A 27,517-nucleotide genomic window follows, 5' to 3' on the forward strand; every position below is an offset into this window, starting at 1 on the left:
GCCAGCAAGCTGATAACAGCAGAGGGCTACAGAGGAAGTAGTCTTCAGTTGTTCCCTGGGAGGAGGGAGTTTGGGATGGTAAACCCAAAGGAGGGGGCCAGAAGAGATGAAGGAGTCCTGGGAAATCACAATAGGGCCTGGGAGCCAGTAGACAATAGTTGCTGGACAGGGTCCCTGGGCTGGAATTCAGAGTAGACAGCAGGCCTGATTTCCCCTACCAGCCCCTGGGAAAGTGGTACAGACCTAGCCTTGGGCCAGAAGACTGTGTAGAGCAGAGGACAGAGTGGGATTTTGATACCCTGGAAGGGGAGAACAATACAGTGAATGGGCTGGAGTGCGGAGTCATGAAGAGGGAGCACCATCGAGAGGGGGCATCTGACCAGAAAGGAGCTAATCCCCAGATGCAGCCATATGGCAGGACCCCAAGGATGAGCAGTAAGTCCCATGACAGGCGCTCAAAAACTACAGGGATAGAACTTGTTTTTAAATAAACTCAGAGAAGCAGTGTAATTAGCTATAATTCTTGTCCCAATAGAGCCAAAGCCAAGTCAGCTTAATGCTGTTATTTTCTATCTTCCCATAAGTCATATGGTATTAAAAGGAACAGCTTTTACTGCAGAACACAAACTGCAAATAAACCTAGTAGGGAAAAGGAGATGTATTTCACAATGTACTAATTGTGGGCCATTCTGGAAATAGCACAAATACACCTCTACCCCGATATAACACGAATTCCGATATCACACAGTAAAGCAGCGCTCCGGGGGGGGGGCGGGGCTGCACACTCCGGTGGATCAAAGCAAGTTCGATATAACGCAGTTTCACCTATAACACGGTAAGATTTTTTGGCTCCCTAGGACAGCATTATATCGAGGTAGAGGTGAATTTAGTACTGACTAATATCCTTTCCCTAGACTGTACAAAGTCATTATAATGAATGATCTACCCTTTTGAGTGTCTGTGCATTATGCATGTTCTCTGGACAAGTTGTGATCAGAACCATTAATTATGCCCATTAATTATGGTTAAAGTGATAGCATTTATATGGCACTTTATATTTGCAGGGGGAATTTTAACTAACTAACCCTTGCAACACTCACATGTATTCAAGTGTTATCACCATTTTACAAATGAGAAACAGATTCAGAGGTTAACGCCCAGATCCTGAAAGGTATTTAGGCTCCTAACTCCCACTGGCTGAAATCAAGGAGCCTAAATACCTTTGAGGATCTGGACTTGTCTCTGACTTCAGAAGGCTGTGTCAGAGCCAGGATTAGAACTCAGTGTCCTGGTTCCGTGATCCATTCACTAGATCGTGCCACTTCATATATCTCCAGTTAAGAGTTTATAAAAATGATTGGGCTTGGGGGATGCTGGAATCTTCTGGTGTATTCCAGAACTCCCCACAATAACCGCCCTGCTTCTCCAGTGAAGTTATTGTGAGAGGACATTGAGCAAAGAAATGGAAGCATCACATCATCAGAACCAACTATGAGGCTAGCTGATGCTGTTGGCTAGCAGTTTCCCAGAACTGGTTTTTATGAATTAACCCTTTGATGTGTGTCATATACCACAGTTAGTTCTTGGGCACTTACACCTCCCCCTGAAGAACTTTGGATCCTCAAACTCCATATCCACATGACACACAGCCTTCAGCCCCACAATCTCAGCTGGTGAAGCTTTTAGCCACTCTGGACTTTAAAAAAAAAAGGGAGATGGATTGATATGGAGAAACCCCCTGAAATAAAGCTACTTTCTATGAGTCATTGTAGTCCTGATTTGCAAAACTCCTCAAAGAATGTATATTTTTTTACAGACTACCTTTATCTCAAGGGCTCTCCTTCCCATTAGCTTAGTCCACCTTTTCCTTTTTTTAAAAGCTTCTCTGGTTTTGTGACACGTAGCAATGGCTTTCCGTGTACCTATCCTGCAGAATCTAAATTTGAAAACGCAGCTGTAGCCTTAGGTAAAGATTTTGGATGCCTCATTTTTCAGTCCTTTATCCTGTCTTCAGGATATAGACACTTCAGAGGAAGTGGTGGGGGGGAACCTCTTGTGGCCCATCATGAATAATGGGCCAGATTCTATGCTGCAGCAGGAGTAGGAGACCATGCTAAGGGGCAAGAAAGACGGCATTAAATCACTTATTCATCTCCCTAATTTGCACAACTGCCTATTGGCTGTTCTGAGCTTTTGAGCAGCCCGAGTGCCCTGGCCATACCCCAACATCCCATACAGTGGGGGACTTACAAGTTAGTTTAGAGCTGCCTGCTTTGGCCCTAACCATCTTGCGTGCCACATGCACTGGAGAATTCTCCAAGAGGCCATCCCTCTTCACTGTTCCCTTACAGTCCATTAATCCTATATTGGTACTGAACTGGGCAAATGTGACAGCAAATGTGAAAAATCGGGACGGGGCCTATATAAGAAAAAGACCCAAAAATCAGGACTGTCCCTATAAAATCGGGACATCTGGTCACCCTAGTAGTGTATCAGGGAAGAGAATCCATCTCAACATTCCAACCTTCTTCCCAATTCTGGGAAGTCCATGATCAGTTTATGTCCTGAAGGAATAGGATGTGTCCCCCTTAGAAATGTCTTACCCTAGCTGGTATAAGAGGATAGTCACATAAATGTCTAATCCTCGTTTCATTACAGAGTCAACTTTAAAATCTGTTTGCAGAATAAACAAAGTTAAAATCAAAGCTAATGGAATCATGAAATGACTTAGTTGATTTGCACTTGAGTGCATGCTACCGCTAAGTACACTTTTAAAGTTATAAAGAGATGAAGAATTATGATATAATGTTAAAGCATAATTCATCTAGACATGGTTTGGAATGCTCACCCTGTTAGGCACATAATGCATCGGAAACACTGTAAAGATGCATTTAAAAAAACATTGAGAGATCAAAGTCAGTTAGCATGAATGAGCGGTCATTGTAGACAGGGTTGACGCATTTCATATCTGTTCCTATACATATATATAAGGCTCCGAACTTCTGAAGTGATGTCTGATTCAATCTTAGTCAAAGATTATCTCAGATGCCACTTAGCATTAACAATTTTCATGTGTTTTTGTGTGATGAAGCAAGTACTCTCTCTGGGGATGATGCACACGGTAGCTTAAGGTGTTAGAATAAATTGTGGTAGGGAGGGGGAATGAGCTGATTGATTGAGAAAACAATTTGCTGGATTCTTAGCTTTTGCGTACTGTGACGGTGTACCTCTTTCATCATGGCAGGATTCAGCATTGCTCCTCTGGCACTGAAGGGACCTGACGTAAATCAGTCCCACTCGAGAGGTTTAATACGTCACATTGGCTTATTTACAATATTTTACAGTGTAGGCCCAAAGGGCTTCTTTAAACATAAACAAAAATAAAATTAGATTTCCTAATTCTCTTATTCCAGCTACCAGTCACCAGCCACCCTGTCTAACCACTCTTGGCCCAGCAATGTTGGCCCCCTCCCCAAATACAAGGCTTCCCCTTGTAGGGTAAAATGGCTCTTTACCTAGGAGGAGTCTTTCCCCTTACTACACACAACTGTTCTGCACCTTGCTTCTCACCTCTCCTCCCCTTTCTCAGTGGAAGAGGTTTTCAAAGGTCACAGGCTGCCCTTAATGAGACTCAGGTGCCCATAATTAACCTGAGGCAACTTCTTTCAGTTCATAAGGGATAGGGCAGGGGTTGGCAACCTCTGGCAAGTGGCTTGCCAGGGTAAGTACCCTGATGGGATGGGCCAGTTTGTTTATCTGCCGTGTCAGCAGATTCAGCCGATCGCGGCTCCCACTGGCCGTGGTTCGCCGTCCCAGGCCAATGGGGATGGCGGGAAGCCACGGCCAGCACATCCCTCGGCCGTGCTGCTTTCCGCCACCCCCATTGGCCTGGGATGGCAAACCGTGGCCAGTGGGAGCCGCTATCAGCTGAACCTGCCGATGCGGCAGATAAACAAACTGGCCCGGCCCGCCAGGGTGCTTACCTTGGCGAGCCACGTGCCAGAGGTTGCTGACCCCTGGGATAAGGTTTTAGTCATTCTAAGACAGATACCTGCCTTCAACCACCCTCCCATAACTCAGGTCTGACTTTTTTGCAGTACTTATTGAAGGAAAGGTATGTTTTCTGGTAGAGTCTTAAAATGTTTAGTAAACTTTCCCTGGCAAATGAGTAACTAAAGGCCTGACTCTGCAACCAGCTCCAGTAATTCCAATCCTTGCATATTGGCACTCTACAGGAATGGGTGCAGGATCTATGGATGTCACTTTGGTTTTTGCGCGAGGGAGAGTGAAGCATTTTATCTGATGTGATACAGCAGCATGGCACTACTCAGTGTGCCTTGACCAGTATAAGAAGGTGGTTTGGGCTAGATGCAGGAATCACGGGGAGAACTCTCTGGCCCGTGTTTCATGTAGGAAGTCACACTGTGTGCTCATAAGGGCATTACAGACTGGAATAGGTCAACGGGGTGGGGGGGAAATCAGTCATTTTGAAGAGCTTTGGTTTTTTGTTTGTTTTTTTCTCTTCCTGCCTCCCCCACCCACTGCAACATTAAATACAGTCAGGGGATGAAACGGTCCCACATAAATAGGAAATGTAAGACTGCTGTACGTAAACCCTCTTTGTCACAGGAGGAGATTAAACAAATGGGCACAGTCAAGTACAAGTTGGGGGAAAATTGTCCTAGAACCCACTACTCTGGGAGCAGCCATGTTTAAACATAATTGGCTACAATCTCAGGATTTATAGAACCTTGGCTGAAAAAATAGACATGAAATACACAGTTTATGGGCCATGTTTTGAAAAGAGCTCAGCAGCCAGAATCAAGGGCAGGTTTTCAGGAGAGCTCAGCTCCCATTTAGGCACCTAAATAAGCAGCCATCTTTTCAGATAGTACGGCCTATATTGGGTGCTAAGTACTCTTGAAAGTTTGTGGTTTTTTTAAGGTACCTAGATAGGTACTAGAGCACTTTTGAAGATTTGCCCAAGCGCTCTCTTGAAAATCTGTCCTCACATGGGTGAATAACCATTACTTGCCCTTCATTTTGTGTTTGATTAACCTATACTGTATTGGTTAATTTTTGTAAAATATTTCCAGCATCCTACTAAATACTGGTCAGGTGGCCTGATGGAATCAAAGTTTTGGTTCAAATCCACAAAGAAGCTTATACATGTGATAATGTAGATAAGATGCATTTTCATTTAAAGACACAAAGTCAATAACCTTAAACTAAAGTTGCATGTTGTGCGTTGGAACGAGTGTCTCCTTTATGTGGATTAGCGCAGGATTATAAAGCAGAGAATGAAAATGTATATTCTTGTTAGCTAATGGCAACTTAAGAGGAATGTGTATACCGAGGCCTTTGTTCCTAGGCTGGTTGTGTGGACTGTTGAAACGATACTGAACAGGAATAACATCCCATAGGATTGGTCAGTGACTACGTTGAGGCATTGCAGTCTTGAAAGAAGGATGTACTGTCGCTATCATTTCTGACATCTTTTGTACAACATCCCTTTGAGAAAACAAGTTATCTTACCAGAAGAAAATCTTGCAACTAATCAGATTATTTTTTAATATGGATATTCTGCTTTCTCTCGGTTTACATTTAAATTTGTTATTGTTGCACTAGGAAAATCAGAATATATCTGGGGCGTATCTTTTGTAGTAGCAATTTATGAAAGACTTCTGACAATATTTTTGATCTTTTGTCACGACTGAAGTGCAGTCTTACTCTCTGCTCGGTCTGATGACAAACGGTGTGTCTGTCAGTCTATTCAGCCATCCTATATTAGTCATGCAAATTATTTTACTGTAATTTTAATGGTATGGGTCTGTCACAGTGTGTTCAACTCACCTCTAGGTGGTGCCTCTTTGGCAATTCTGGGGATTAGCTCTGCCCAATTCAGCATCTCCTTTCTTCTCTCCTACTGCTGCAATTTTCTTTCTGCCCACAGAGTCACTCAGCCCTCCAGCCAGGTCACACTGTGATTCCCCTTCGAAGGGAGTCTTTCAAAGTCTTTCTGTACCATCAGTGTCAAGAGTCCTCATGCCCGCTGCCCTATGTCACTCCCACAGTGACTCTGGCAGTCTTCCTATTCACTGACCCTAGCAATACCACTCTGCAGTGGTTGGTAGGGAAACCCAGGCCTGCCCTTGGCTCTGGGTTCCAGTCCAAGGCTCTACAGAGAGCAGTTAAGGTCTGCACCTACATCTACCTTACTGCTTTTACCCCTGAACTACCTACTGTGCTCTCCCAAGCTTTTTGTTCTCCAGCCTTCCTAGTCAGACACCTCTCTCTTAGGTCTACTAGGTAAATCCTTCCTCCTAGGTTCCTATCCCTTTCCTCAGGAGTTGCTATCTCCCCTTGCCTCAGGGAGAGAGACTGCAGGCTTCCCCCTGGCTGCCCCCTGGCTTCATGGTGTCTAGAAATTTTGTCTCTGCATCACATCCAGAGGTGACCTGTATCCAGTCAATATGGGGATAGTTGAAATCATCCATTATTATTGAGTTTTCTATTTGTATAGCCTCAGTAATCTCCCTGAGCATTTCACAGTCACCAGGACCTTCTTGGTCAGGAGGTCTGTTGTATAGTTTGTCTACTATACTCTTATTATTCAAGCATGTAATTTCTATCCATAGAGTGCATGTCACTTCAGGATGGGATGCACAGACAATATAGCTAGACACATTAAATGACTGCTTCTTGGAGTAGCTAGTCCTGGAACCCATAAGGGGAGAGGCAATTCTTGAGTTAGTCTTAAGTGGCACACAGGAATTAGTCCAAGAGGTGAATACAGAGGAACCACTCAGTAATAGCAACCACAACATAATTAAATTTAATATCCGTGGTGGTGGGGGAGGGGTGGGAGAATGCTAGAGAAACCCATCATCATAGCATTGAACTTCAAAAAGGGGAACCGCATAAAAATGAGGAAGCTAGTTAAAATGGTAACTAAGAGAAACAGTCACAAGAGAAATGCTTGCAAGCTGCATGGAAACTATTTAAAAAACAACTTAAGAGAGGTTCAAACTAAATGTATACCTCTAAATAAAAAACCCACAGAAAGAAACAAAAAAAAAAGCCACCATGGCTAAACAGAATAAAAGAGATGGTTAGAGACAAAAAGGCACTAGAAATCAAATCCTATTAAGGAAAATAGAAAGTAGCATAAATTCTGGCAAGTCACCTGTAAAAGTATAATTAGGCAGGCCAAAAATTTGTAACGCAACTAGAAAATAGACAACAGCAAAAAAAAATATGTTTTTTAATTACATCAGAAGCAGGATGCCTGCCAAAGAGTCAGTGGTTCATCGGAGGATTGAGGCACAAAAGGAGCAGTCAAGGAAGACACGGCCTTTGCGGAGACGTTAAATGAATGTTTTGCATCAGTCTTCACTACAGAGGATGTGAGCAATTCTTCTTAGGTGACAAATCTGAGGAACTGTCCCAGACTGAGGTGTCATTAGAGGTGGGTTGGAACAAATTGATAAATTAAACAGTAATAAGTCACCAGGACCAGATGGTATTCACCCAAGAGTTCTGAAGGAACCCAAATGTGAAATTGCAGAACTACTAACCGTGGTATGTAACCTCTCATTTAAATCAGTTTCTGTACCAGATGACTGTAGGATAGCTAACGTAACACCGATTTTTTTTTAAAAAGGTTCCAGAGGTGATCCTGGCAATTAGAGGCTGGTAAAGCTAACTTCAGTTCTTAAGTAGACTAAAGCAGTCACAGAATAAGAGGGAAGATCCTCTCATGGATCAGTAACTGGTTAAAAGATAGGAAACAAATTGTAGGAATAAATGGTCCATTTTCAGAATGGAGAGAAGTAAATACCACTGTCCCCCAAAGATCTGTACTGGGACCAGTGCTGTTCATAAATGATCTGAAACATAAATATTCATAAATGATCTGGGAAAAGGGGTTAACAGTGAAGTGGCAAAGTTTGCAGGTGATACACAATTATTCAAGATAGCGAAGTCCAAAGCAGACCGAAAAGTTACAAAGGAATGCACATTGGAAAATATAATCCCAGCTATACATACAAAACGATGGGGCCTAAATTAATGGTTACCACTCAAGAAAGAGACCTTGGAGTCATTGTGGATAGTTCTCTGAAAAGCATTAGCTTTTGACTGCTACTGCACATTGAGCAAACAGACTGTTAGGATCCATTAGGAAAGGGATAGATGGGAGAAATTATCATAATGCCACTATATAAATCCATGGCACACCCACACATTGAATACTGTGTGCAGTTCTGGTTGCCCCATCTCAAGGAAGATATATTAGAATTGGAAAAGGTACAGAGAAGGGAAACAAAAATAATTAGGGGTATGGAACAGCTTCCATATGAGGCGAGACTAGAAAAACTGGGACTGTTCAGCTTGGAAAAGAGACATCTGAATGCGTGGGGAGAGAAGAGAGAGAAATTTCTAGAGGTCTATAAAATTGAGTGGTATGGAGGAAGTGAATAGGGAAATGTTGTTTACTCCTTCACATAATTCAAGAACCGGGGTCACCAGATTAAATTAATAGGCAGCCAGTTTAAAACAAACAAAAGGAAGTACTTCTTCACAGTCAACCTGTGGAACTTATTGCCAGGGGATGTTGTGAAGGCCAAAAGTAAACTTGGTTCAAAACAGAATTAAGTTCATGGAGGCTAGGTCCATCAATGGCTATTAGCCAAGATACCCTGGGATGACAGGGGATGGATCACTCGATAATTGCCCTGTTCTGTTCATCCCTCTTGGCCACTGTCAGTAGACAGGATAGTGGGCTAGATGGACCATTGATCTGACCATGTCTGGCCGTGCTTTTGTATCCAGGTACTACAGGGATAGTTGTAATCCATTATTCCTAGGGTTTTCCTGTTTTTTGGCATCTCCCTGAGCATTTCCCAGTCACTGTTACAAACCTGGTCAAGTGGTCAGTAGTTGAGTCCTACTGCTATACTTTTTTTAACATATAGTGCCACTCCCCCACCATTGTAACCTACTCTGTCATTCCTATGTATTGTGTACCAGGGTATTACCATGTCCCACTGATTATAATTCTTCCATCACGCCAAAATGCCCAAATAAAATAAACACATTCTATATGTTGTACCATAATTCTGCTATATTTTAGTTTTATAAGGCAGTCAAAGGCTTTGACCACTGAATGGATTAGATTTAAATCCAAGCACCAGAGGTCGGTGCCTTACTTTTGAAATAAAAAAGGAATTTATTTTAAAAGCAATGTACATTTGAGGAAGAATTTTTCTTCCATGAAGATAACATGTACTTTGCCGGTTGCATTTATAATACAGAATCAATACCTTCCTGCACCGTGCATTTGTTATATCTCACATAGCTCTCTTAAAAAATTGATGCTGTGAGTGGAATTACTTCAGCTCTGGCACTTACTGGCTGCAAGAATGGTGTCCTCTATTGAACATTTACAGTAAGCTAAAACACTACCAAAATATTGTTGCCGGCAAGAAATGTGTTATACTGAGCGCTAACCACAAACTTGTTGTGGTCTTTTATGTAGAAGAGCTGACCCGATTTCATTTTTAATAAGGGTGTCTACTGCTCACTGCTGGGTCACTTCCTCGTGGCCACATCTGGGGTCTAGCGCTCAACCAGTCTGATGCCCCCTCCTTCAGTTGCTTACCCTTTTCTCTCTCTCAGGACTCTGTATTGCTTCCCCTTTGTAACTCAGGGTGCTCCCTCTTTGTGGCTTGGTCCTCCAGCCAGCTCACTGTAGTGTTTTCCCTTTCCAGGGACTCGAAGTCCCCGTGGACAATCTGTCTCAGGCTGTCTTCCATTCCATTCCCAAACTATGCCACTTCCCCTAGGGCTGGTAGAAGAACCCCAGGCCCATCAGCTACTCTGGGTTCCAGCCCAGGGACTCTATGTCTAGCAACTATGATCTAAGAAAGCCCAGACCCTGTTGCTGTTTCCCTGGGCTCTTTTCAACCTTCCTTTCTCGGTCTTCTGGCCCACCCCTGGGTTATCACTGGAACCACCACTGTTCCCTGTGGCTACTTCACTCTTTCCCGGGTACTTGCTAAAGCTGTGTTCCCAGGCAAGATCCCAGGGTTTAGTCCCCACTAGGACTCCGTATCTCTTACCCGTTCCCTTCCGCTCTAGCGAATGACTGCAAAGTTCCTTCCTGCAGCCTCCCTCTTACCACCAACTTCCTCTCTTTGTAAGCCCAGCCGAGCTTCTCCCCGAGCTGGACTTCACCAGTGATTAGGCCTCATCCATCCCTGACTTTCCACCAAGTGCAGCCTGTAAGGTTATTTGGCCTATTTTACTGTTCAGGGCTCGTGTTGTGTAGATGGTGTCCTATCACAAAGGGCATTGCAAGATCCAGACAAATCGTTCACTTTCTTCAGTGGCTGCAGATCAGTACGGACCTGATTGAGCAAGGTACTCAAGCATGTGCCTAGTTTTAAGCAGAGGAGTAATCTTCAGTGGGAGACTATTCCCATGCTTAAAGTTAAGCATGTGCTGAAGTAAGTACCTTGCTGAATCAGGCCCTTATCTCGGTGTCTGTATTTTATTCAAGGGGCTTGCACACTGGCACTCTTTGTACGCTTCCATTCAACCAGACATGCCTCTCAAAATGTGGGCCAGAAAGAGGTGGTGGAGAGCCACAGTGTCACTTCTGTATCATCCAGGGATTCTGTCTACATTGGAGCAACCCTTATGTAGCCAGGGAAGTCAGTTTTACAGCCCCTTTGTTTCACACTAGTGTAAAAGATCTGGCCCTTTCAGATAAAGAGGGGCTAGGCAAAGGCTTGTGCAGGTAGGAAAATATATTTAAGCATCCTGTTTCAAACATTACCTATTCCCAAAGTTGATTTCCCTAGCTGTGAAACAAACTTTTACAGGTGAAGCATGTCACAGGTCATAGGCAATGCTGTCCAACTAACAGGAGGCAGAGCTAACTGAGCACAAATACTAATGTCAGGGAGGGATGGTCCTGAATACAGGGTAGCAATTCCTTTGTGCCTACAGGGAAACTCATTTGTATGCAATGGCACAGATAGAGTACCTCTTCTCTGCCCCTCTGTCAAACCTAGTTAGCCCAGAGAATCTCCGGAGATTTAATAATGCAGTATAACAAAGTCACCAAAGAGGTAAACAAGAAGAGAGTGTCTTCCTGAATATTCAACGGGCATGTCAGGAAGCTTGGCTGTTAGGGGGGCAGATGAATGAGGAATTTCAGTCCAAATGGTGTTTGGTTCAGAAAATTACAAGTGCCCCAAATCAGGGCCTTAGAATGAAAACACCTTTTACACCTTAACAATAGCATCCCTGCCACAGTGGCGTAATGCTTTCAATGTATTTAGCCCATTTTGATACCTAATGCTACCATTTTTCGTGCACAGCTGATCTCGTATCACTTGCTACGATGGCAAACAAATAAACCCCTTCAAATATAAAATAGCATGTTCATATCCTGAAGTCTGTCAATATAAAGCATCAATTATTTTTTATCTCTAAAGAAGTCGTGTATGTATTTACCTTCTCCAAAATGTACAGTGGGGTCTACAGGTTTCCTTCTGAGTTGTTGTGCTTAGAAAGTACTTAACACTGAAACAGGTTTTAACTCGTTTTTATAGCACTGGTAGGCAGTGTCTTCTTAATAACATTTTCTCAGACTAGAGAAATGTTACCATTAGAGGTGGGCTGTTGCTAGAAAGAGGCAAGTCTCTGAGATCTACTAGACACTTCATTAAAGAATAAATTCAAGTAAGGATCTAACTTCTTGTTGGTGTTTTGGTTTTTTGTTTAATAGAAGTCTAAAGAAATAGACGCATTTCTGTGTAACCCTTTTGCCACGTCTTGTCAGCTGCAACAAGGGGGCTGCATTAAATAGCTCTTGCAACCAATAAACACCCGTCGCTTAAACGCCCAACCAGAATTCTGGGCTCACTAAATACCTTCCCTAAGTGCCTCTTGCAGGCAATACATCGCCACCCACAAGCCTGGTTATGAGACAAGGAAAACTTATTAGGAGAAAATGGAACACAGCATCAACTTGGGAAAACACAGCACCCATATATCTATGTGAATGATAAATAAAACACTCTCTTTGGCAGTAGGCTAACTCGGTTCCTTCCACCACCAGCGTGCACGTCAAATCGGAAAACGTGCCTTACCCTCCCCCTCCAATAACTTAGTGTGAGTGAGCAGGGTAGTCCTAGAATCCTGAGGTCCATTCCAGGAAACTTGCCTCTAGTCCCGTGGGCAGTGCTATCTGGTCCCGTCTTGAGGCACCACTACCTAACCCAATGGTAGTTACTTCAGCTTTATTTAATGGCTGGGTAGGAGGGACCTCACCAGCATTTATTCAGCTCTGTGGCTTCAGCAAAGAGCCCTCTTTATGTTGCATCCTGTCAAGGATTCACCATGCAGAGACGACTCATGCCTGCCGATAATGGAAGCGCAGACTGGGGGGGGGCACATGATCCCTCGCCTCTACCATCTTGGCATCATCTCCCATAGCAAAGTCCTTAGCCTGCATTATCTCTCGCCATGAGGTTCTCAGGAGCACAGGATCTGCAGGAGAAAAGAACCAGTAGCATATAGGAGCTATGAGCAGACCCCTTTCCCTCAGATAGAACCTTTTCCCCTTTCCTTAGTGACATACCACTATCCAACCAGACTGGAGTTTGTGTATAGTTATGGCGGCTCTCACAATATCACTGGAGGATTCTGGGTAGAAAGCTTATGCAAATGAAGCTAGCTGAAGCCTTATATGTTCCTGTGCACTAACAGCTGGGAGCAGAGAGTCTTTTCCTCTGTGAAGCTTCAGTACATAGGGCTTATGTTTATATATATTAAATAATAAACAAGGCATTTGTAAATACCAATCACCATGGTCTCTAGGCACCAAGTGTTGCATCTGTAATACAGGAGTTTTGCTCCACCAAATTGATTTTGACTTGTACAAGATGTTCCCATCTAACATCTTTGATCTATGCATTCCACTTGCTCTTGCTAAAACATTATATTGATTTGAAGACTTCTATAGTGCCGCACAATGCTATGCCTGCTTTTGTGTACTTCGGATGGGATATCAAACTGGACTGATCTTGACCTCTTAATTTTTAAAGCTCCTATGGCTCTTTTGCAAGACAAGCGCTAGCCCTGGCATCCTGGCAAATTAGTGCAATTTTATCTTGTTTATCTAAAATTTCCTAGCTGCTTCCACTGGACTAATTCCTCTTCGTCTTCTGTCCTATAGTGTTGTGTAAAGTTCCTGTCATCTGTTAAATGACTCCCCCCGCCTTACATCTCTTTACATATTGGTTGGCTAAGTGATCTCATGCACTTCTGATGTCTATCTGATGCAAAGAACTATATTGAGACAGTGATGACTGCCATCTTGGCTGGCCAACACACTAAGAATTGAACTAGAGACCTCCAGACCTCAAAGGTACACACTGCTACAGCTTGAGGTAAAGAGCACAGTGTGACATTACACTCCATATTCTTTATGAAATTATGCTTATGATATGATATAGTGGGGCGACTGCCCCACTCCAGCAGAACAGGGGTTAAAAGCAGCCCTGGAGAAGACTGCAGCTAGGAAAAGGAGTGAAAACCACTGAGGGAGTGGCTGAGCACAGGAAGGGGGACAACGGGGGAGTGGCTGGAGGCTAGCCTCCCCGGCCGGGAGATCAAGAGCTGGGCAGGATGGTCCCGCAGGCCGGATGTGGCCTGTGGGCCGTAGTTTGCCTACCTCTGCGGGGGGAGAAGGGTTGAGCCCAAGCTGGAAGGGCATCTAGCTTGTGAATAATAATACCTGAGGTCTCAAGCCAGTGCAGCTGCCTTTCAAGACTGTCTGTAATCTGCCTGCAACACTGTCTAGGGTGAGAAATTACTATTTGTAACCAATTTCTTTAGTGAAACAAGCTTAGTCTGCGTGTTTTGTTTTATTTGCTTAATAATCCTGCTTTGTTCTGTTTGCTATCTCTTTAACCACTTAAAATTTACCTTTTGTAGTTGTTAAACTTATTTCTTGTTTATGATATAACCCCGTTTGTACAATTAATAATGGGAGTTATATTATAATGGATAAGAGGCTGTGCATATCTTCCTCCACATTGAGGGAGGAGGTGGATTTCATAATATACCTTTGGGTCTGCACTCCAAGGGAGGTGGACACCTGAGTGCTGGGGCAAGTCTTTTAAACTGAGTCTTTCCAGAACTGATCTCGGTGTCTGTGTCATTTTGCAGCGAGGTGTGGCCTTGCCTGTGTGTGTGCTGGAGGAGGCTTAATAGCCTGGCTCAGCAAGACAGCTAAAAAGGCTGCCCAGGCTGGCAGAACAGGCAGGCTCAGTGGTATCTCAGGTGGCATCCTAATGGGGACAACCTGTCACAGCCAGACTCTATAGGCTTTAAAACTCCAATCCTCTGTGGATTGGCACAGAGGGGGACCTATAACACACATGCCTGTAAGTTACAGTTGCACAGCTGAAATCACAGAAAGTGGGGAAATGGAAAAATTCAGTTTCCACTCCAGCAACAGAGTTGACTCAGCCATGTTGCACAACCGCTGGGTACTCAATGGAGATTAAAAAAAGATGCCTGTGCTTAATTTCAGCATTTATGTGCTCATAGTTTGGCATGAGGGAGAGGTAAGTTCCCTCCATTGCTACCACTGTTTGTTTGGTTGGAGATGGTTTTCTGTAAAACGAGACAGTTGCACAGATGTTTAGGAAAAGAGATGCTCGTTTTTGGATGAACAGACAAGAAGTTGCAGAATATCAGAGAGAGAACAAAAAATGGCAACAATGCTAATGTTGCAAGATCTATGATTTCTTTTTCTTCACCTGCAGTTTTCTCCTTCAGTACCATTAAGGCAAGTATTTAAACGGCTTTTGAGTAAAGGCTTCCTCATACAAACAGGCCCAGCATCAACTCCCTTTTCTGGGAAATCATACAGTGATTAAGCAAAGGGGTGAGGTTTTGGTCACTTTAAAACAAAATCTTAGCAAATGCACATTGATTGTGTTTAAAAAGTCAAGATGGTCAAAAATGTTGTCAATTTTTTTAACAATTTTTTTACAAAATGGAATTTTAACCAAAAATGTTTATTGAAAAATGTTTGATATTTGTCAAACATCCTCCCCCAGATAGCCAGATTTCAGCAGCTGAAAACCAAATATTGTTTTTTCTGTCAACTCCAAAATACTTTTAAAATCTTTTTTGAGGAAACTGAAAGGGGAAAAATTAATTGAAAATATTCATCAGGAGAGAAAATAATTTCAGAGCCAGCTCTATGGAAGTGATTTTTCTATTGATTGTTTTTCATTCTCCATCCAATTAAACAAATGGACCAGTCCTCAATTAGCAGCATATATGTCACATTCCAAGTTTCAGACTTTACCTGGTTTTGCTATAATTCGGTCTAAATATGTGGTCAATATTTTTTCTTTTTAAAGTGGGAAAAGCAGATTCCCTTTCCTGTAGCTCAAAAATGCTTAGATTTTATTCAAACTTCATATTAACAAAGGAAAACGAAAACCATTTTCAGGCAGAGAATAAGCTTATACAAATTTAATTAAAAATGCCAATGTTACTGAAAGTCACAAATGTAGGAGAGCAGAAGTTTATAATAGAATTTTTTCTGCAACCTTAGCTATGCTGGACGCAAGCATTGTTTGGTGTAATAAAGAGACCCATTCTCCTCTATGCAGGAACAAAATGTCTAGCTCAAAAGATCCTCTTTCCGTTATGGTGGCATAGTTCAAGCCATCCCTGAAGAATCCAGCAGTTCCTGAGAATAAAGTGGACCTCAGAGAATCTGCGGGAACCAAGGGACATTCACACAGATGTCCTCTGCCTCTCCTTGACTGCTAGGACCTTGTGACTCACACCTACCTATGGACTACGTGGATCCTGCAGAAACTATATTGTTCCAGGATCTCCCCAAATGTATCTGCAAAATTCCACCTCACAGGGGGTGGGGACAGAACAAGTGAATGCTACTCTAGTCTGTATCAACCTGAGCTGGGTTCCCCCACAGGATTGGGACAAGGGAATCCATAGGGTGCCAGACACATCTTTCCTCACACACTTCAATGCCCCCCACCTCAAAGGATTCTGCAAGAAAAGGAAGGGGTGAGACCATGATGTCATCCTTGCTGGCAACAATAACCTAGCACGGGGGTCGGCAACCTATGGCACGCGTGCCAAAGGTGGTACGCGAACTGATTTACTGTGGCACGCTGCTGCCAGCCTGGGGTCCCTGCCACCGGCCTCCCTCAGCCCGCTGCTGGCCTGGATGGACGGAACCCTGGGCCGGCAGCGGGTTGACGGGGCCAGCAGCCAGGACCCTGGCTGACAGGGGCCGGCGGACAGAACCTCAGACCGGCAGTGGGCTGTACCGCTCAGCCTGCTGCCAGCATGGGGTCCCAGCCTCTGGTCCGCTCAGCCTGCTGCCAGTCTGAGGTTCCATCCGCCGGCCCCTGTAAATGTAAAATGTATTATTGGCACGCGAAACCATAAATTACCGCGAATAAATGAAGATTTGGCACACCACTTCTGAAAGGTTGCCGACCCCTGACCAAGCACATTCTGGGCACTGTCAACAAATGAAAGATGTTTTTTCTGATGAACTATAGACTATCAGGGTTGGAAGGGACCTCAGGAGGTCATCTAGTCCAATCCCTGGCTCAAAGCAGGACCAATCCTCAACCAATCCCCAACTAAATGAAGAAACAGCAAAATATACTGTCTTTAATTTACATACCCATTCAGATTAATGCTGGAAGCACTCAGTCAGATCAGTAATGATCTATGAAATAATGCTGGGCACATTGCTGGCAGGAATAGTAATGCTCATGTGTATTATGGGTCCATTCTGGATGACCATCGGTTACATTCAGATAAAATCAATGCATATGCCAGCTATTCCAAATGACTACTGCAAATCTCACCCTGACTAGAGAAAGCAAGATATATCCCTTATTATATTCTGTGTAGTTCATTTGAGTTCTGTTAGCTCAAAGTTTTATTTCTGCTTGCTGATGAGAAGCTGAGGTTCCTTTATGGTAACGGCTCTTTATTTCAAATGATATGTCATGACCTTTAAATATTTACAAGACTACTGGGAAAACGAACATTGAATCCTAAATTAATCATTGGATATTTCATTGAAACTGTTGCTTATCTCATAAAAAGATCATTACAAGATCACTTATATTGTTTGCTTTCCTAGGGCCCATTCCAGCTCCCACTGAAGCTGATGGAATGCCTGCAACAGGAGCTGGATCAGATCCTTGGTAATCACTTTCAGTCTGACATACTGCTTTGTTTTGGCTCTCACTCTCTGAACAACAAGGGGGATTGGATTGCTAATGGGGAGCGTGAGGGGAGAACGGGAATAAGGGGAGTGTTCTGCATTGTTCGAGTGATCCCGCAGTGCTGTCTAATTCTTATACAACAGACACACAGTGGCTGCTCATTCCTTCCTCCCCACCCCTACTGCCAATCGTGGTTAGATCATAAATACCAAGTTGCAGGCTGCTGGCTCCTTCACAAAGGCTTTTTTTTCCCTTTCTCATTTAACCTCCTCCCTTCCTCTACACATGACTTGTGTCACTAAGACTATCTCCCGGGTGGGAATTCAGGGAACATTGCTTCTGATTGCCCAGCCAGTGTCCCCACAGAGCAGGTTACATCCCTGAGAATTCAGTGCTTCACCTCAGCAGGGCACCGACTGTCCCAGGTTCAGGGCACATTCTTCAGACCCAGATCTCTAGCTTCATAGTTCTTAGCTCACTTCTAGGTCACAGAGTCCATTACGGCTAGTCCCTGATTAATAGATGCTTCTATGTGTCCAACAGAATGATTTCTAACTCATAAAACCTTGTCACAGCTCTTAGTGGTTCATCAACTTAAGAATTTGGATAAAACAGAATAACCCTTAGGTTACTTAGCTAAGCTGCAGTCTTTGTATCAAGGGGGAAGATACTAGTTGGTCTGAGTTTGGCAGTTGTGCATATGTTGTATCTAGCAAGGGTGGAAAGAGATTAATTGGTTGTCTACTCCATATACCTGGGCATAAGTGGTCAGACACAACATTGCTACTCTACAGATGCTAAAGAATATTAATAACTGATCTTAAAATGTAAAGAAAGCTCTTTGAAACATGTCACTGGCTTGTAGGAGAATGAGTTAAAAATGAGAAGGATCACTGTTAGATATTATGGTTCAGGGCTTACGTCATTAGAAACACAATTAATCAAATCTTGGAATATCTCTTCTGTTTCAACTACGTAAATGGTGTTCTGTTTTTTTGTGACTAATTTTTTGGTCATGGAATTCCAGTCTTTACAACTGTGTTTTGTAAGATAGCCAGAATGGACATGGGAAGCCTGCGCTGATTTCAAAATGCTTTTGGGAAGTAGAAGTAAATACTTCTGAAAAGGGAGGAGAGAAGAAACATTAGGAGATTATAAACAAGACTTTAAATTTTAAAATCAGATGTTTAGCTCCACGATAAGGCATAATCATAGTATATTTGTATTCACTTGAGAGAGGTATCAAAACACACAAGCATCTGGGAACTTTCAAAAAGTTTGGAAAACAACATGCCAGAGTGCCAATACAAGAAGTTCAAAGCCAAATTTGCCTGTAGTATGGAATGATCTAAAAGAAATCCCAAACTATTTTTGTGAAATTAAATTGAGATGATGTACATCTTTCAATATCTTAAATGTTCTCTTTTGTTTCTGGCTATTTAAGCCAACAATTCCTTATTACTTATTTGTATTGTGGTAGCACCTAGAGACCCAAAGCAAGATCAGGACCCCATTGTGCCAGGCACTGTGCAAACAGAGACAGTCCCTGCTCTGAAGATCTTATAATCTAAATAGACAAACCAGTCCAAAGGATACGGGACTGGGGGAAGAGAGGCACAGAGAGATGAAGCCATTTGAACATATTCACATGACTGGTCAGTGGCAAAGCTGGGAATAGAACCTCAGAGTCCCAATCTAATACCTTAACCACTAGGCCACCCTGCCTTGAGTGCTGTAATGTGTGGAGGCTTGTAAAACTGCACAAAACTTCGTGCTCAAGACTGAACTCATGAGCTTCCATAGGACAAAGCTTGCAGGAGCTGTTTGTTCCACTTGGCCTCTGCAGCCATGGAACTACCACACATACTCAGAAGGAAGGAACCACCTCTGAAGTGGCTATGTGCGGATTATGCTGCTCCCCATCCCCCTTCCTACTGGTAGAGTCCTGGACCTGGCTGACACATACATGGCAGTCAGGCTTGTGGGAATCATACCAAGGCACCCACTGAGCATGCATACTGCCTTCCTGATGGCCCCTCCCACCAGTGGGGTAAGGTCTCAGAAAACAGTCATCTAGCTGACCGCTCCACCAAAGAAGCATCAGCCAGGGCATTGAGATGCCCTTAACCAATCCCCTCTCCACACCAGACGCACAGCCTTCTCAGTTGTTCTCACCGTATACATCTCCTGCGGCTATGCAGGCCAGCCTTGGTGTTCAGCTATTAATCAGCACACCATGGAACAAAAGACGGAAAGCTGCTCTTTGTTATTAAAATACAATGCCAATGGATTTATAACCTTGTCATGGTCTGACCATTACCTCCTTTTGTTCAAGGTTAACACCCCATTGCTCTCATCAGGACCTACTGTATTGATCCTCCGTCCCAGATAAGTGGAACTGGTTTTGTTCCGGAGACTGCTGTGAGGAGAATCCAATGCAACTGATTAAACCTAATAGTCAGATTAGAAATTATCACTTTCTCTAGTTAAATACAGTTGATACTGTGTCTTTCAAATGCCCCCAACCTCCATTTTGTATTGGTCTCACAGGTCATTGGCACACAGACAACCTGCAACAGATGAATCATAAAGCAAGGAAGTTGGAATTACTTGCTGTAACGTTTCCTATCTATGTGACAAATACGATCACCTAGATTCAGACTGGGCCAGTCCCTTCAGTGGAGGCAGAACCATATTACGAAGGGATAGGGGTGAAGTCATCTCTGCCTGAGTTTTGGCCATTTGTCCTTGATGAATTATGGTGCTCAAGGATCTCTGGGCTGTGGGCCACTCCTCTGCAAGCTGGTGAAAGCATGCTGGGACACACTGGGTCCATTATTGGTGGAGATTATCAGTAGATCTTGGAGTTGGGGGCAGGGTTACAGATACCTCTAAATAAATTATTATTAGGTCTGTTCTTAAGAGACCAACTCTCTTGACACCGACAGTCTTACCAGTTATTGCCCTTTTATTTATTATTTTTATTATCTGTATTACCATAGTGCCTAAAAGCCCCAGGATCCCATTGTGCTAGGTGCTGTACAAACACAGAACAAAAAGATGGTCTCTGTCCCAAAGTGGCTTACAACATAAGTACAAGGCAAGAGGCCACAGATGGATACAGACAGATGTGAAACTACACGAAAACAAGATAATATTGGCCTGAATGATATGCAGTGGTCTTGGCACACCAGACTAGCCATTGTCAAGTTTTTGTAGGGTGTAACCCACATACCTCCTGGGTGTGGTGTTCTGTCCCATCTAGTGACACTGAGGCCACTTAGAGAGAAAGATAAATGAGTCTGCTCTATAGCCTTAGCTAACAGCCAGTTGATGTTTAGCTCATGCACTAAGCTCCAGAGGTCCCCAGTTCGATCCTGCCTGCCGACAACCGGGGCCTGTTGGCGTTATATAGGCATCATGGCAAAACAGTTTTGAGGAGGGATTTGAAGGTGGCTAATGATGTAGCTTTACGGGTATTTATGGGAAGTTTGTTCCTCCCAAGCACGATGGAGAAAGTACAAAGGAGTTTCTTTAAAAACGTAACAAGTGAGAGTGGCATGAGTGGCAGGAATAAGAAGCCACCTCCCCAAACTGCCAGCTTGATGCCTTTGGAGTGCGTTGCCACCAAAAGGGTGCCTGGGCTGTGGCCCCACTCCCACTTTGCCCTGAGACCCTGCTCCTGCTTATCCCCTTCCCTCCAAGGCCTCACCCTCGCTCTGCCTCTTCCCATCCCCGCTCTGCCCACATAGGGACCTGGGGGAGGGGGTGAAGAGGCATGTGCAAGTGAGCGGTGAGCGGCCAACAGGCTGGCAGGGAGGCCTCAGAGGAGGAGCAAAGAGGTGTGTACAGCAGGCAGGTGGGGGCCTTAGGGGAGGGGGTGGAGTGTGGGTGGGGCTTTGTGGGGAGGAGCTCGAGTGGGGCCTGGCCTTGAGGCGTGGCCATGGTCTGGGCATGCCCAACCTCCCCAAATGAAGGAGTCACCTGCCGCCCATGGGGACTAGAAATTGGTATCATGGGCTGATCAGAGGCAAGCATTGATAGCAAATGAGGGATGTTAGGCAGAGTGGGAATTGACTGTGAAGGGCCATGAAAGTGAGAACCAGAAGCTTGCATTTGATGGGATAGAGAAGGGGGAGCCAGTGGAAGGATTCAAAGAGAAGGGTATTATGGTCAAAGTGATGAGCTGGGAAAATGATCTTTGCAGCAGCCTTACATGTGTCAAAGCCAGAGAGAAGGATGTTGCAGAAGATGAGACTTGAGATGATGAGGGCTTGGACGAGAGTTTAAATTATCTTAGAGATGTTATGCAGAAAGAATCAGCAATGCTTAGATGTAATCTGGACATGAGGACCTACCGAGAGGTCTGAGTTGAAGATGACACCTTTTGGTCCTGAGGAACATGCAGGACTGTGGCGTTGTCCACAGTGATCAAGAAAGGAGTAGCAGGGTCGACTTGGGGAGGGAAAACTAACAGCTCTGTTGAGCTTGAGCTAACAGCTAGACATCCACAAGGAGATATCCGAGACAGGATCAGATTTAGTTTGGACAGAAGGAGACCAGTCTGGAGTATAGAGATAGACCTCCGAGGCCTCAGCATACAGAGATGGTAGTTGAATTTGTGTCTGCCGATGAGATTGCCCAGAGATAAGGTGTAGAGGGAGAAGAGAACAGGACCAAGCATGGAGCCCTGTGGAACCTCCACAGAAAGTTGGAGTGTGGATGAGAAGACCTGTCTCTAATTTCTCTGGGAAAGAGGTTCATTAGGCAGGTTGTGATAAAGCAGCTGGGGCATTAGCTGGACTCCTCAGAGTTCCTCAGTAACCAGTGACCAGATAAGTAGATTGGAATGAATAAAATAAAACCAAGACAGTAGCAGAGACAATTTCAAAAGAGCAAAAAATCTCAATCTGGGATTTCCCTTGGCAAGTGCTGGTTATGAAAATTCTGCTCTAATATCAGAAAATTAAAGTGCTTCTACAGAATTCCTTGTTTCTCGCAGGGGCTGTGCTCTCATTAATGACTTTGCCAGCACCTGAACAAAGCATTGCCACACAGGAATAGAGTGAGAGTTAATGATTTGGAAAAAAAGCAAATGCTAGGAAAGCAAATGCTAAAGGTGTAGAAACTCATCAGATGTAAATTGGTGCAGCAATATTAAAGTCAATGGAGTTGTGTACCTGTTTTCACCAGCTGAGAATCTGGTCTGTAACAAGATATTTAGCCATTATTGTACATTCTGTACAGTTCTTATGGTATGTAGTTAATGATAAACAAAAATATATTAAAACATATTTATCAGAGAAGCAAGAATAGAATGGATTACATACAGCAACAAGGATGAAGTGACATCACTGTGAATCTTTAATATAGGGATATACCCATCTCATGGGACTGGAAGGGACCTTCTTGAAAGGTCATGGAGTCCAGTCCAGTCCCCTGCCTTCACAGCAGGCCCAAGTACTATACCTGACAGATATTTTTGCCCCTAAATGGCCCCTTCAAGGACTGAATTCATAATCCTTGATTTAGCAGGCCAATGCTCAAACCACTGAGCTATTCCTCCCTCACCATACCTTTTGACTCTCTCGACTTGTTCTATTTTTACCTGGGCAGTTGTAACATTGCATTAACAGAGTTTTTTGGGTTTAATAGAGTCTTAATGTGCTTTATTTTTTCTGAGTAAATGCAATTATCTAGCTGTTCCAGTTCAGCTGCTGATCCCATATAGGCGACACAGAAAAGGATACTGTGAGCATAGTGCTATATGACTTCCCAGTGGAATGACTTAATCTCCAGGATATATAGAACCACGGAGCTCCAAAAACATTGGCTGGAGAGCTCTGATAGGCAATGTTTGCTCTAAAGATCACTGGGGGAATAGATCTACCTAATCCTGCGTCCTGCTCAGAAGAAATGAGCAGCTTTCTGGGGTGTGGAAATACACATGTGCCAGCTGTGTATCAGGCTAGCCAATCCAGAATAAATGGTGGGCTCAGTGCAGAAGTGAGTTATTGGGTCACTTCATATACATGAAGGTGCTGATGAAGTCACAGATAATCTCAGCCAGTATGCATTAAGATTTCTAATAATCTATATTCTCCCAGGATTTTAAAAGATGTTTTATGACACGTTATGAAGAAAACATGTTTTTTTGTTTTTTAAATTCTATTGACAGGGAATAGAGGTTTGTGGCAGATTGCTCTTTTCCCTTTCCTCTCCTCCTTCTAATTTTTCCTTTGTGCAGCTGCTGCTGTTGCCAGGCTGTCCTTGTTGCTATGGTGTTGTTTTGTGTGCCAGAATTTTATATTCACTCTTGAGTCACCTGATAACTTAAATGGCACAGCCACTCTGTCTGCTCACTCCTATAAAGATAAAGCCTATATCAGACCTCAGCCATCAGATCTTATTTACGTATGACACCTAGTGAGTTGATCAAATTAAATGTAAATATATTCCACCATGCACTGTTCTTAGGTGCATAAAATTATTAATTTAACAGGTGTGAATTATTTTAGTCAGAGGGATTGACTGAAAAAAGATCTCATGGGGATTTTTACCTTTACTAGGTTTATTTTTCACAAGACAGTCACCTGTGAGAGGGTTTCACTACACATCACATGTGGGTTTCACTCACATTGGTAAGATTTGGATCCTACCCATGAAATTACTAGACTATTTTCTTGGCATTACTTTGTTGTTATTAGGAGACTTAGCACCAAATCTTGCAAGTTGTCCTACTGAAGCCAGTGAGTCTTAGTAAGGAATTAGTATTAGTGAGGAATGTATTAGTAAGGAAAACATACTTTGCCCTAATTCACAATGTAATTAAGATGATGCATTTTTTTATTTCTTTAACTGAATTTGCCTTTCACCTTTGATCTGCAAACACTTATGTGCATGCTTAGAGTCAAGCATGTGAATAGACCCATTGATTTCTGTGTGTGTGTGTGTGTGTAAGACTAAGGCCATAACTTGTTTCTTGACAGAGAGTTTAATCAGAATAAATCATTTAAAATTCTGATACACTCAGGATAACATTTCTGGGTGATATTTTGCATTATTTTTTCTGAAATCAGGATAAAGGAACTCTATTTTTCACATATTTTCCTTATCACTTTATGGCACAGTCATTCAATATATTTCTTATAGCTTTATTTAATCTTACTTAGAACAATGCCATCTGTTATTTAAATCATTTGACTCCCCTATCTGTATTTGTCTACATACATAAGCATATGTGAATCTAACACACACTGTACATTGAATTCTCCCTGTAAATTAAATATATGTACACGTGCACACACAATATAAAACTATAGTGTGTATTTAATATATCCGTACACTATCTGCGTTAATACACTAGTAAGGGTGAGATTTTGAATGCACAAACATTGAGATGTTCAAAACGAGCTCCTGAAGCAATCAATTCAGTCATGGTGCAAATGCAACTTGGGACATGGCACTTTAGATGACGGTTTCTGTTATTAGATCATGTCAGTGTACACACTGCAGCCTTGCTCCAGCTGATGAAAGCTCCATACCACACCGACATAATAACTCCACCTCCACAAGAGGTATAGGGTTATGCCAGTATAGTTAAGGTGAGGCCGTGTCCCAGTAGACAATGTGTTACTTACATCTGTTGGCTGTCATTCTTGACAATTTCACGGCGCCAGCCAGAATGTTGCCTGGTCTCTGCTCCAAGACAGGCTGCCACCCAGGCTCTTGGCTCAGGCTGCTGCCAAGGCTCCCTGCAGGGAGCCCTGCTGCACCCTGGGCTTCTCAGCTCCCTGCCTCCTGCCAGGAACGAGGCAGCAGACTACACACCCAGAGCAGATCTCCCCACCAGGAGCCCAACTACCCTCCCGGCTCTCGGTTTCCCGCTCCCCACTGGGGGCATGGCTCTACCCGGTGGGAAGCTCCATGCCCGGAGTCTGGTTGGCTGCCGTGCTCCCAGCAGGGAGCAGAGAGCCCAGGGGTAGGGGGCGCTGGGGAACTGGGCTACTGGCAGGGACCTGCGCATGGAGCTGAGAGCCCTGGCTCTTAGCCCGAAACACTGCCCCTCTTAAGTTAGTGGAAGAAGTGTTCCTGGTGAGGACACGCACTACCAACCGAAGAAGGCTATACTGCTGCAGTGGCTATAACTCAAACTAACATAGGTCAGCTTAAGTTTATAGTGCAGACATGCCTGGAGATTTTGGGGCTGCAGTATGTCAGGTTCTTATTTTCCCTGAACTGCTCCAACCAGCTAGAGATAAGACCACCTCACCTCTCCTTCCTGTTGACCCCAACCTTCTCCAAGAACCTTAACTTTAGCCTTTGTGGCTATAACAACTTGACTTTAATGGTGCATTTTTATTTTATTTGCAACATGCATTGTCTATTTAGGGCCAGATCTTCAGCTGGTGTAAATGTCAATGGAGGGTCATAACCTGATGATTGGGGATTAAATTCTGGTCCCACTGAAGTCAATGGCAAAACTCCCATTGACTTCAGTGGATCCAGAATCTCATCCTGGGTCCATAGTATCAAAGAAGCAAGATACATACTAACATTACTAATGTTCATATACTTCTTTGATGCCATCTCCTCACTCATCTCTTTTAAGAATTAGTTATTGAACTAACATGTTATATTTTCCTTTGTTCCTCTTATTTGGGTGCAAAATTCATTACCTTTATTATGTGTGCAATAAAAGGCATATTTCTCTGAGGCCAAATTCTATTATCAGGTACATTTCATATATAAGTGACTTAACTGAAGAAGTTTGTGGTTGAAATATGTGCGGGTGAGTAGCCAGGTATATGCTGTATGTGCACCTCTTAGACGTTAAGTTTAAAGCATTACCAAAATGGAGTATGAGGATGGAATAGCGGAGAACCAGGTGCTTTCTAGCACAGTGAATCAGAAGTGTCCGTCCTGATGCTGGATTTAGTAAAGACTAGCTCAGGTGACTAGGTTATTTCTCTCTTGTTGAGAAAAAGGGACAGAGAAGTCTCTCATGTATAGCCAATAAGCAGATGGAATAACCAAGATGGGTACCCTGCATGGAGATCCACATACAATGAAACTCCTTCATGGGTGTCTTCCCTACAGGTGAATTCAGTAGCTTGCTGGGAATGTGAGAGATTAAGTCATCATGGATGATCATTCTACTGCCCCTACTCTCACCTACCTGTTTTTTCCAACCCAAACTCTTCATAAATCACACACTATATGTTTGGGTGAAAAGGCAATCCTGACAACTGTCACCCAGATTCTGTTCTCAGCTACCCCAGAATAAAATGGAGCTGTTCTGGCTTTACGCTGGTGCATTTGAAAACTGAATTTGGCATCGTCTCTCCTAAATCATGGCAAATCAACAGAAATTAAAGCACTGCAGTGAGTGAGCAGACTTTCATCCTGACTAATGTGACATTCGTTCTTGCATGCAAGCTTGATAAGAATAAAAAATAGATCAAACGGGTTCATTGGTAGTGGAACACTGATTATTGTCTGTATAGACTATCACAAAGGGCCAGATGCAACTCCCATTGAAGTAAATGGAAAGTATCCCATTGAAGTCAATGAAAGTTGGAGCAAGCCCAATACGTTTTAATAACCCAGGAACTAACAATAACAGACAAATGAGTAAATTGTTACAATCTTGTAACTTATTTTTAAAATGTCCCTAAAAACATATACCTACCCCAAATGAATTATTTGTAATAACAATCCTCAACCCCAAAACTTATTTTCCTCAAAGGCTGTTCCCTCTGCATAATTTTCATTGGCTAAGTTAGAACAAGTTTGACCAGCTGCCTTTAAATCTTAAGGGTCACCCAGAAACCGCTACCAGGAAATCCGAACTCTTATGTGCTGCATCATCTGACACTTTATCTCTGCAGTGACTCTTCAACAGGCAGAAGGTCAGGGCTAGAGCATGTTTGATTTTGTTCTTCAAAAACCTTTTTCTTAAAAACCTTTGTTTTAGGATGTCACTCGAATGTTAGTGCACATTCTGTGTTTAAATGAATCGAGAAAAGGATACTTAAAATGGAATTAAGGTCACAGGTCCAAGAAAACCTCTCAGTAGGAAGAGAGCATAAAACTTTCGAAAACCCCTTTCTTATACCCTTTTGTGGCTCACCGGAGACTGGTGCTATGGGATTATAACTAGAGACCAAAGGGAGTTGATGATTTTAGGGGTTGTCTTTACC

The 27,517-nt window shown here is 43.3% G+C and overlaps 1 long non-coding RNA gene across 1 annotated transcript; it reads left to right on the top strand.

The window, feature by feature from the left end:
- LOC120401396 lies at positions 1 to 27,197 on the top strand. Its single transcript, XR_005596428.1, has 3 exons — positions 1 to 435; positions 17,231 to 17,294; positions 27,134 to 27,197. It is a non-coding gene; the product is annotated as an uncharacterized LOC120401396 (long non-coding RNA).
- Positions 27,198 to 27,517: the final 320 nt, after the last annotated feature.

The sequence above is a fragment of the Mauremys reevesii genome, linkage group 3 (assembly GCF_016161935.1).
Source record: "Mauremys reevesii isolate NIE-2019 linkage group 3, ASM1616193v1, whole genome shotgun sequence".
NCBI classification, from domain to species: domain Eukaryota; kingdom Metazoa; phylum Chordata; order Testudines; family Geoemydidae; genus Mauremys; species Mauremys reevesii.